The following is an 8,253-nucleotide window of genomic DNA, read 5'->3' on the forward strand; positions in this document are numbered from 1 at the left end:
TCCAAGAGTCAAAGTCAAATTTTGACTAGCCAATACCCACAACCGATATCCAACATTTAATCAAGTCAAAATGTCATGCTATTTTTCAAATTAGAGACAAGAGAGAGAGTCAACAAAAGGCCACTGTAATTCTGTCCAACAACACTCAACAATAGTGAAGGCAACCCTAACCTGTCCACAAAGTCAATGGTCAACCTTCTGAAGGAGCTTGGTTAAGGTAGAAATAAATGTGACCTAGAATACAGGTCAAAGTCAGCCCAAAATAGTCCCAAAACAGCTAGTCAAACTTGGTCAAACTCTGCACTTGCTTCTGTTGTCAAACCTACGGTCAACCTAGTAGTCAATGCAAGTTAACCTACCCATATTTATTCGATATTTGTGCCCTCCAATGCGGCCTAGAGAAACAAATATATTCCACCCAAAAACACAATCAAAGATGGTCAAACAATCCTTGGTCAATGCTCAGAAATAGTCGTGTAATTCAACCTAATAAAAAATGACTTATGTCCTTCTCATGTGTGATAGGCACCCTGCAATTTTGAGTTGTACAAACCAATAGAATGAGGAGAGAGAAGATATGTTGTGAGTTGATGAGGTGCCAAATAAGGAGGACTCAACTTGTAGTTATATGAAACTTGAAGGGTGCCATCTTATCCTTGAGATGTCTCATTTGACCCAGGGTCGACCTTGACAATCTTGTAGTTGTGAGCTTGGCCTCAAAAACCCACTTTTCCTTATCTGAATTGAGTTCTTTAAAAGTCAATTTTAGTCCTCTCAAAAAGAGGGATTTAATGGCAATTATTGGAATTTGTCATTGAGCTACCAAATTAACAAATTTTATGTGATACGCAAAATAATTCCTCCAAACTTGTTTATATAGCTCTAAACGCTAGCTACCAAAGGTTTTGAGAGCTGCAAAGTGTTTTTACCAACCCAAGTAATGTAATATGCAAAATGATTCAACCCAAACATGTTTATATAGGTCTAAACGGTGGCTATGAGAGCTGCAAAGTCTTGTTACCAACACAAGTAATGTGATATGCAAAATCATTCAACCCAAACATGTTTATATATCTCTAGATGGTGGCTACGAGATGTTTCAATAGACGCGAAGTGTTGTTACCAACACAAGTTAGATATGTCGAAGATATGTGGCAAATTTGAATTTGATCGACTTTCACAAGACAATGGTTCAAAGGAAACATATATACAATTAATAGCGAAAATTTCTCTCTCATATTTACATAATAGAAATAACAATAAGATAGGATTGAAATTCCACTACAAAATTGAGATCCTAAATTTGTTTCAAAATTATATTGAACTCCATTATTAATTAAAAAATATTAAAAAGTAAAACATGTTTATATGGCTCTAAATGGTGGCTACGAGATGTTTCAATAGACGCGAAGTGTTGTTACCAACACAAGTTAGATATGTAGAAGATATGTGGTAAATTTGAATTTGATCGACTTTCACAAGACAATGGTTCAAAGGAAACATATATACAATTAATAGCAAAAATTTCTCTCTCATATTTGCATAATAGAAATAACAATAAGATAGGATTGACATTCCAGTACAAAATTGAGATCCTAAATTTGTTTCAAAATTATATTGAACTCCATTATTAATTAAAAAATATTAAAAAGTAAAACATGTTTATATAGCTCTAAATGGTGGCTACTAAATGTTTCAATAGACGCAAAGTGTTGTTACCAACACAAGTTAGATATGTAGAAGATATGTGGCAAATTTGAATTTGATCGACTTTCACAAGACAATGGTTCAAAGGAAACATATATACAGTTAATAGCAAAAATTTCTCTCTCATATTTGCATAATAAAAATAACAATAAGATAGGATTGACATTCCACTACAAAATTGAGATCCTAAATTTGTTTCAAAATTATATTTAACTCCATTATTAATTAAGAAATATTAAAAAGTAAAGCATGTAGTGTAGGGTAACTATTTATATAAATGATAGATGACGGTAGCGGAAGGATTCTCTAGGTGAATTGAGATCCTAAATTTGTTTCAAAATTATATTGAACTCCATTATTAATTAAAAAATATTAAAAAGTACTATTTATATAAATGATAGATGGTAGCGGAAGGATTATCTAAGTGTGGTTTGGTTGTTGTAGCAGGCTCTATTCATTATAAAAAAATGGTGGATGGAAAGGAGATGGCTAAAGGAAATATTGATTTATAATTTTTTTTTGTTTTCATGGGTAATTTAGGTGGACTATATCCTTTTTGGAACATTCGTTTTTTACCAGCTATTTGTAAATTAATAGATTGATTCACTTAGTATATCAAGGCTATCTAGATTGAGTTATCACGTCTAGTTTTTTTAAATATATTATCTTTAAATGCACTGGATATATGGAGTCAATAATTTCTTTTCTTTTTATTAACAATATATTCGGAATTCTCAGATTTTTTTTTTCTCGGCAATACTAACTACTTTTATATTAATATGTACAGAAAACTTTACATCCAAAGAAGCTGGCTGCCCAGGGCCAACTGTGGCACCATGGGTGGCATTATCAGACTTGTATTTTTGCCTCGCAGGGCGATATTTTCAGAAAGATCAAAATTCAAGACGCTGAGAGTTTCCAGAATAGCACCATAACGACCCACGCAGGGGCACTTCCAAAAAGACATGTAACCCAGACAAACTGTAGAAACTGAAAGCATGACCAAAAACATACAAAAACCAGGCAACGAAATAAAACTTGTGCCCAACAGAAGACTTCGTCCCCACTGCGACGGTGGAGACCGCGTGCAAGACTTAGCAACAAGAAGAACACAGACCACCATGTAGAACAGAAAATTGAAATTGTCCATACCCCGGAACCCGACCTGAGAGAAGGAGGCAAAAGCAAAAGAGCGCCGCAGAGAGCTATTCCTCTGGCTCTTCTTCCATAGCCATAGGATTTTGCGCAGGGTCTGGCTGCTCGGGAGCTCGAAGATGGGAGGGGGGTTGAGAATGCTGTCTCCCCGAATTGCCCTCCTCAATTGCCGGTTCCTCCACTGGGAGCTTCCCCTTGCCGCTCGCTGAGCTTTTCTCTGCAATTGACGGCGCCCCCATTGGGAGCTTCCCCTTACCGTTCGCTGTGCTATCCTCAGCGAGGACCAGTGACGACTCTTCTTCATTCTCCTCTGGGATTTTGGTGAAAAGCACAGAGATATGTGCATTAATACCTGGATTATCCCCGGAGCTACCCAGTGTGAAGATGACTGAGCCAAATGCTGGGAGCTTGGGCTCCCCTCCACTAGAGCTACCAACTTCCATAACTTGACAGGCCGGGATAGGGGTGGCACCCATTCTTCTATAACAGTAACAGCAGCAACAATGATGATGAATGTCCGCTGCTGGGGGACGAGAGGATTCTCCGCGCCCGGGGCCTCTCCGACAAGGCATCCTTTCACGCACCATGATAACCACCAGCACCTTATTCTGTTCCCGAGCAGAGGTGGTCCGGCAGTGGTTCCGAGCCCTCCCCACAGCTTGCGAGCCCCAATTCGGGATTGAACAATACTTAAATAAGCGTATACACAGTCCAGGAAACGCAGGTATGAAGCGAACCTCGGCCCAACACTCAACCACCAGCTCCATCCAAACCTCATACTTAAGCCGATTAACATTTCCGTTGAAATGACCTGCATTGAATGCCCATTGCAGGTTTGCCATCCCCTCCAGCGGCTCCATTAAGGCTGCCCTGAAGCCTCTCCGGTTTTGATGTTTCGGCGGCTTGAGGCATTAAAGGTCCAAGCTCTATCACGTGGCAGCCCATGCCCGGCATGTGGCTCGCCATTGTTCATCTCTATGACACCCGCATCGGGGGGAATTCTCAGATTTATGTACTGGGACTGTTTCTATTAACAGAAATCTCTAGTGTTTTTTTCTTTTGAAAAAAAAATATGACAAAAATTTGTTAATGTTTCAAATGAATTGCCAAATGGTGAGATACTAAATGCGATATAAGTGTTTGAAACTGTCAAAACTTCGTCTGGCCAAGCAACCCATAAAAGGAAGATAAGAGCGTTGTTATGAAGATAAGAGCGTTGTGTTATGTTGCATGAGAGTCATTCTCTCTTTCACGCCACCTGCAACACGTACTCCGAGTTCATCATTTATACCTTACCATTTTTGTCGAAGCAAAGTCCAATACTAGGTGGAGGTTAGAAATCAATTATATAATCCTGCGATATGATTAAATCAATAGGTCAAAATGGCCTCTATACTGCTAAAATTATTAGTCTATACAATGAACAATTTACAAGATTCTTGGCTTTTCAGGGTTTTTGAGCAGTTGAGATGGTTGATCAGTATCATGGAGTAATGCAGAAAATTCAACATCATACACCCAATTCAACGCAGATCTTGGGTTTCATTTCCCTGGTGTAGTTTTGTTGCTTTTGATGGGTCTCACACTAACTGGAACAGTTGTAGGGTTGGTTGGCTTTTCAGGGTTTTTGAGCAGTTGAGATGGTTGATCAGTATCATGGAGTAATGCAGAAAATTCAACATCATACACCCATTCAACGCAGATCTTGGGTTTCATTTCCCTGGTGTAGTTTTGTTGCTTTTGATGGGTCTCACACTAACTGGAACAGTTGTAGGGTTGGTGGTTCTCACTCTTGTTCTCATTTTCTTTAGTCCCATATTGATACCAGTAACAACTGCGTTGTTTGCAGCAGTTGCAGGGTTCTTGTCTGTTGGAGCCTTTGGATTGGCAGCATCTGCCATATCATTTCTTGAGAACTACAGTAAGTGCAGACACCCCGCTGGGGCAGACCAGATAGACTATGCCCGCATGTTGTATTATGGTTGCAACGAGCCATGTTAAGGACTATGGCCATGGGTATGGTAGGTATTTGCAGAGCAAGATTTAAGATGCTACTCCCGGATCTTAAGTAAGGTCTTGGACCTTAATAAATTCAAGGTATATACTCATCTAACTGCTCATCTAATTTCCATGTGATTTCCATGCGAGTGAATTGTTTTGCAGTATTCGGGGTTTATTTATTTTGTGACTCACAATGTTTTCTTTATTTATTTTGGTGACTCGCATAATTTTCTCTATAGTGAAGGACCAAAGTGTTATTGTTGCTTTTCTCTATCTAGGGTTTAGGGTTTTGTCTCTATTACGGCCCAGATCATTAATGGATTTTGTTCATGCTGCAATAAAGGTTAAGATTATGTTCATTTTATTGCATGTTGTAATTGATTTTTTTAATAGAGCTGTGGATAGAGCTATTATCCTCTTCTAGTTTCTGGAACACAGAATGTTTGAGTATACAAGTCATCCATAATGACTCAGACGTTTAGAATATGTCGAGAGGTGTTCGAATATACAGGCCATCCATAATGACTCAGATGCTCAAAAATGCCGTGAAGCGAAAGTTTTCCCAGTCTCCAATGATGTGCTGGAGGGTTGAGAAAATGTGATTGAGCTGCGGAAGTTCTGTCAGCCTACACTGATGCGTTGGAGGCGAAACAATTCCACGTTGAAGAAATGGCGGCGCAGGCAAAACACTTACACAACGAAGAAACGACGACCACTTATCGTCGTATTCCATGACGTCGTGTGCAATGCCACGCGTCAACATTTATTTAGAGGGAGGATGACAAAAATGCAGCGTCGTGATTGCCACGGATGAAAAAGTTTGCGGAGTCCAATTCCACCAAGAAAATACCATAATCATAATCATAATCATAATCATAATCATAATCATAATAATAATAATAATAATAATAATATTATTATTATTATAATAATAGTTTTTTTAAAATATCATTATGGTTATGGTTAGATATTTATCAATAATAATTATTATTCTTATATGTTTATTCATATGAATTTTAATTTTAATGTCAAATTAATTTTATTTTGAATATTAATATTAAAGGCCAGTTTATTAATCTCGATTTAGTTATTTACGGGGTCATCGATTTTTAACAGTTATATGCATCATATGACCAACTGTTATCTGTCACTTTTGGACTCTCCTTTTAACTTTGATGACTTTGCAATTTTAAAGATTCACTCTAGGTGACCGACTATAATGGGTCTTAAATATCTAAGTATAACCTTTAAGGGTTCACTAGTCTCGACATAGCCATTTTCTGGGTAGTGGCCAAGACTGAGTGGTCAAGTACAATTTATGTAATATAAATTGGGAGTGCAAGAGTAGGTCTCTGAAACAGTTAACATAAATAACAAATATCTAAGATGTAGGTACAAGAATAAGGATGTGAATTTGGACAATTTAGAAAATAACTAAATTGAACACCAAACTTTTTCTTTGGCCTTTTTTAGCTCTGTACAAGGATGAAGACATGAAATTGGAAAAATCAGAAGATAATTAAAATCAGAAAAATCAGGATGTCCTCTTCTTCTCATGGTCAATGATTGCAATTTTTTTGAGGGTGCTAAGACAGATTATGTCCACCTTCCTCCATGAAAAAATCATATTCAATTAAGAGGTTCAACTATTTCATTAGCTATGCCAAAAATATAGCCATAACAATAAATGCCAAAGATATTCACCTATGTGCTCTAGCTTACCTCAAACTCAAAGGTGATTGCATCACTTTGCTCAGTAAAATGTTCTTTATTTTGTAAGTTGTCCAGGTAATCCAAGGTTTCCAATCCTTCTACTCGTACTTCACTGTAAACAGACAGGAACATAATGAACTTAAACACATGCAAAAGTAGCAATCTCAAATAGTCTGACTCATATAAGCATTGTTCATAATAACTCCGAACAAAAACTGCCACCAGCCATAATAAAAGACAAAAAATTACATTCCCAATCCTACAACAAGTTACTAAGGCACTCAAGAACTATAACTTTACTTTTTTTGGAGTCCAATTACCTCTGGCTTAGTCTCTACGTTGGGTTATTGATAAAAGCATGGACAAAATCTAATAGGTGACCATAGAATTCAACATTAACAAGTCCACTTTATTGCTTCCATTTCAACCAAGACAACTATAGATATAGCCATTATATTATTCTCTTGTCTAGGGGGAACTATTGTTACAACTGCAACATTTCCAATTGATTTTATCTCATTTCAAACAACCTAGTTATTCCACTGAAATGCATCATGTAAAATTGAAGTAGCTGATGTCATAATCTAATGTTGGAAAACATTGTTGGATTGTTGTTACAAATTTATCAGCATTCCTAGTTCCATTAGGCATTGAAACTTTTAGGAGATAGTTTGCATCACTATATTCCTTCTACTCACCCATTTTTTACAGTCTTCCATGTCTAGTGAACTTGACAACTATGTTTTTGAAGTGGCACATTGTTGACAATATGTTTACAATTGCTTCTTTTTCTCAAGCAGCCAAAAATGACATTGTTGAGAAACACAATAAAGTTCAAGTATTGGCATGTAGTTGATTAAACAACTTGTTGTCATTCATAGTTTAGATTCCACCATTGGGGATCCACTTTACAGGAATCCAAATATCTCCTTTTGAAATCTTGAAAATAAGGGAGTACTAACAAAAAGATCTTTAACCCAAACCAAAACCATTCTATCTCAAGGTCTATTATCATATTATGAAATTAATTTTTTTATTACTTACCATATTTTGAATTCTCTTTTGTACTTCTTGGAGAGTCTAAGCTTCGTTTTGAGTCACGATGTATTCTATAAAATGTATTTGGCAGTCACATTGACTATTTTATCAAAATGTATTTCTTCAACAATGTGTTTCATCAAACTATTCCTTCATGACATGGAAACCTAGGCCATGTGTGAAGCAAAAGACATAAAAAAGTAAATAATTGCATGTACTCCCAAAACTGACCTCCCTTTAGTCAAAATATGATATTGTTAGAGCATACAACTATATTGAGTTTGATAAAAAATGTATAAATCCATATTTGATTGTATGACCACTCTTTTTCATTCATTTAAAGCATAAAGGCAATGAGGGCTTGAATTACTCTTGTAAACGATTGATCTAATATTTAATGAAGGGAAACTTTGCTCCACTGAGAAGAGAAGGTTGAGGTGTAACCCTCCATGTTGTAATCATTGTTCATTTAATGGATATTGTTCTTATTCCATTCCTTGTTCATGGTTACATGTTATATTTTTCTATTTCATAATTGTTGTGAGGGTTCTTTGGAAGGGCCCTACTATTAATTTCTACATTTGAAAAGACCTAGGTGGTTGGCTAGAGCATAGTGTTAATAGCCTAGTCATCCCTCTT

At 36.7% G+C, this 8,253-nt stretch overlaps 1 pseudogene; it reads left to right on the plus strand.

Moving 5' to 3' along the window:
• Nucleotides 1-4,331: 4,331 nt before the first annotated feature.
• On the plus strand, nucleotides 4,332-4,930 carry LOC149151682 (oleosin-like; annotated as a pseudogene).
• Nucleotides 4,931-8,253: the final 3,323 nt, after the last annotated feature.

The sequence above is a fragment of the Pinus tabuliformis genome, chromosome 9, assembly GCF_031772625.1.
Source record: "Pinus tabuliformis cultivar Carrire ecotype Pingquan chromosome 9, CPIR1, whole genome shotgun sequence".
Classification (NCBI taxonomy): domain Eukaryota; kingdom Viridiplantae; phylum Streptophyta; class Pinopsida; order Pinales; family Pinaceae; genus Pinus; species Pinus tabuliformis.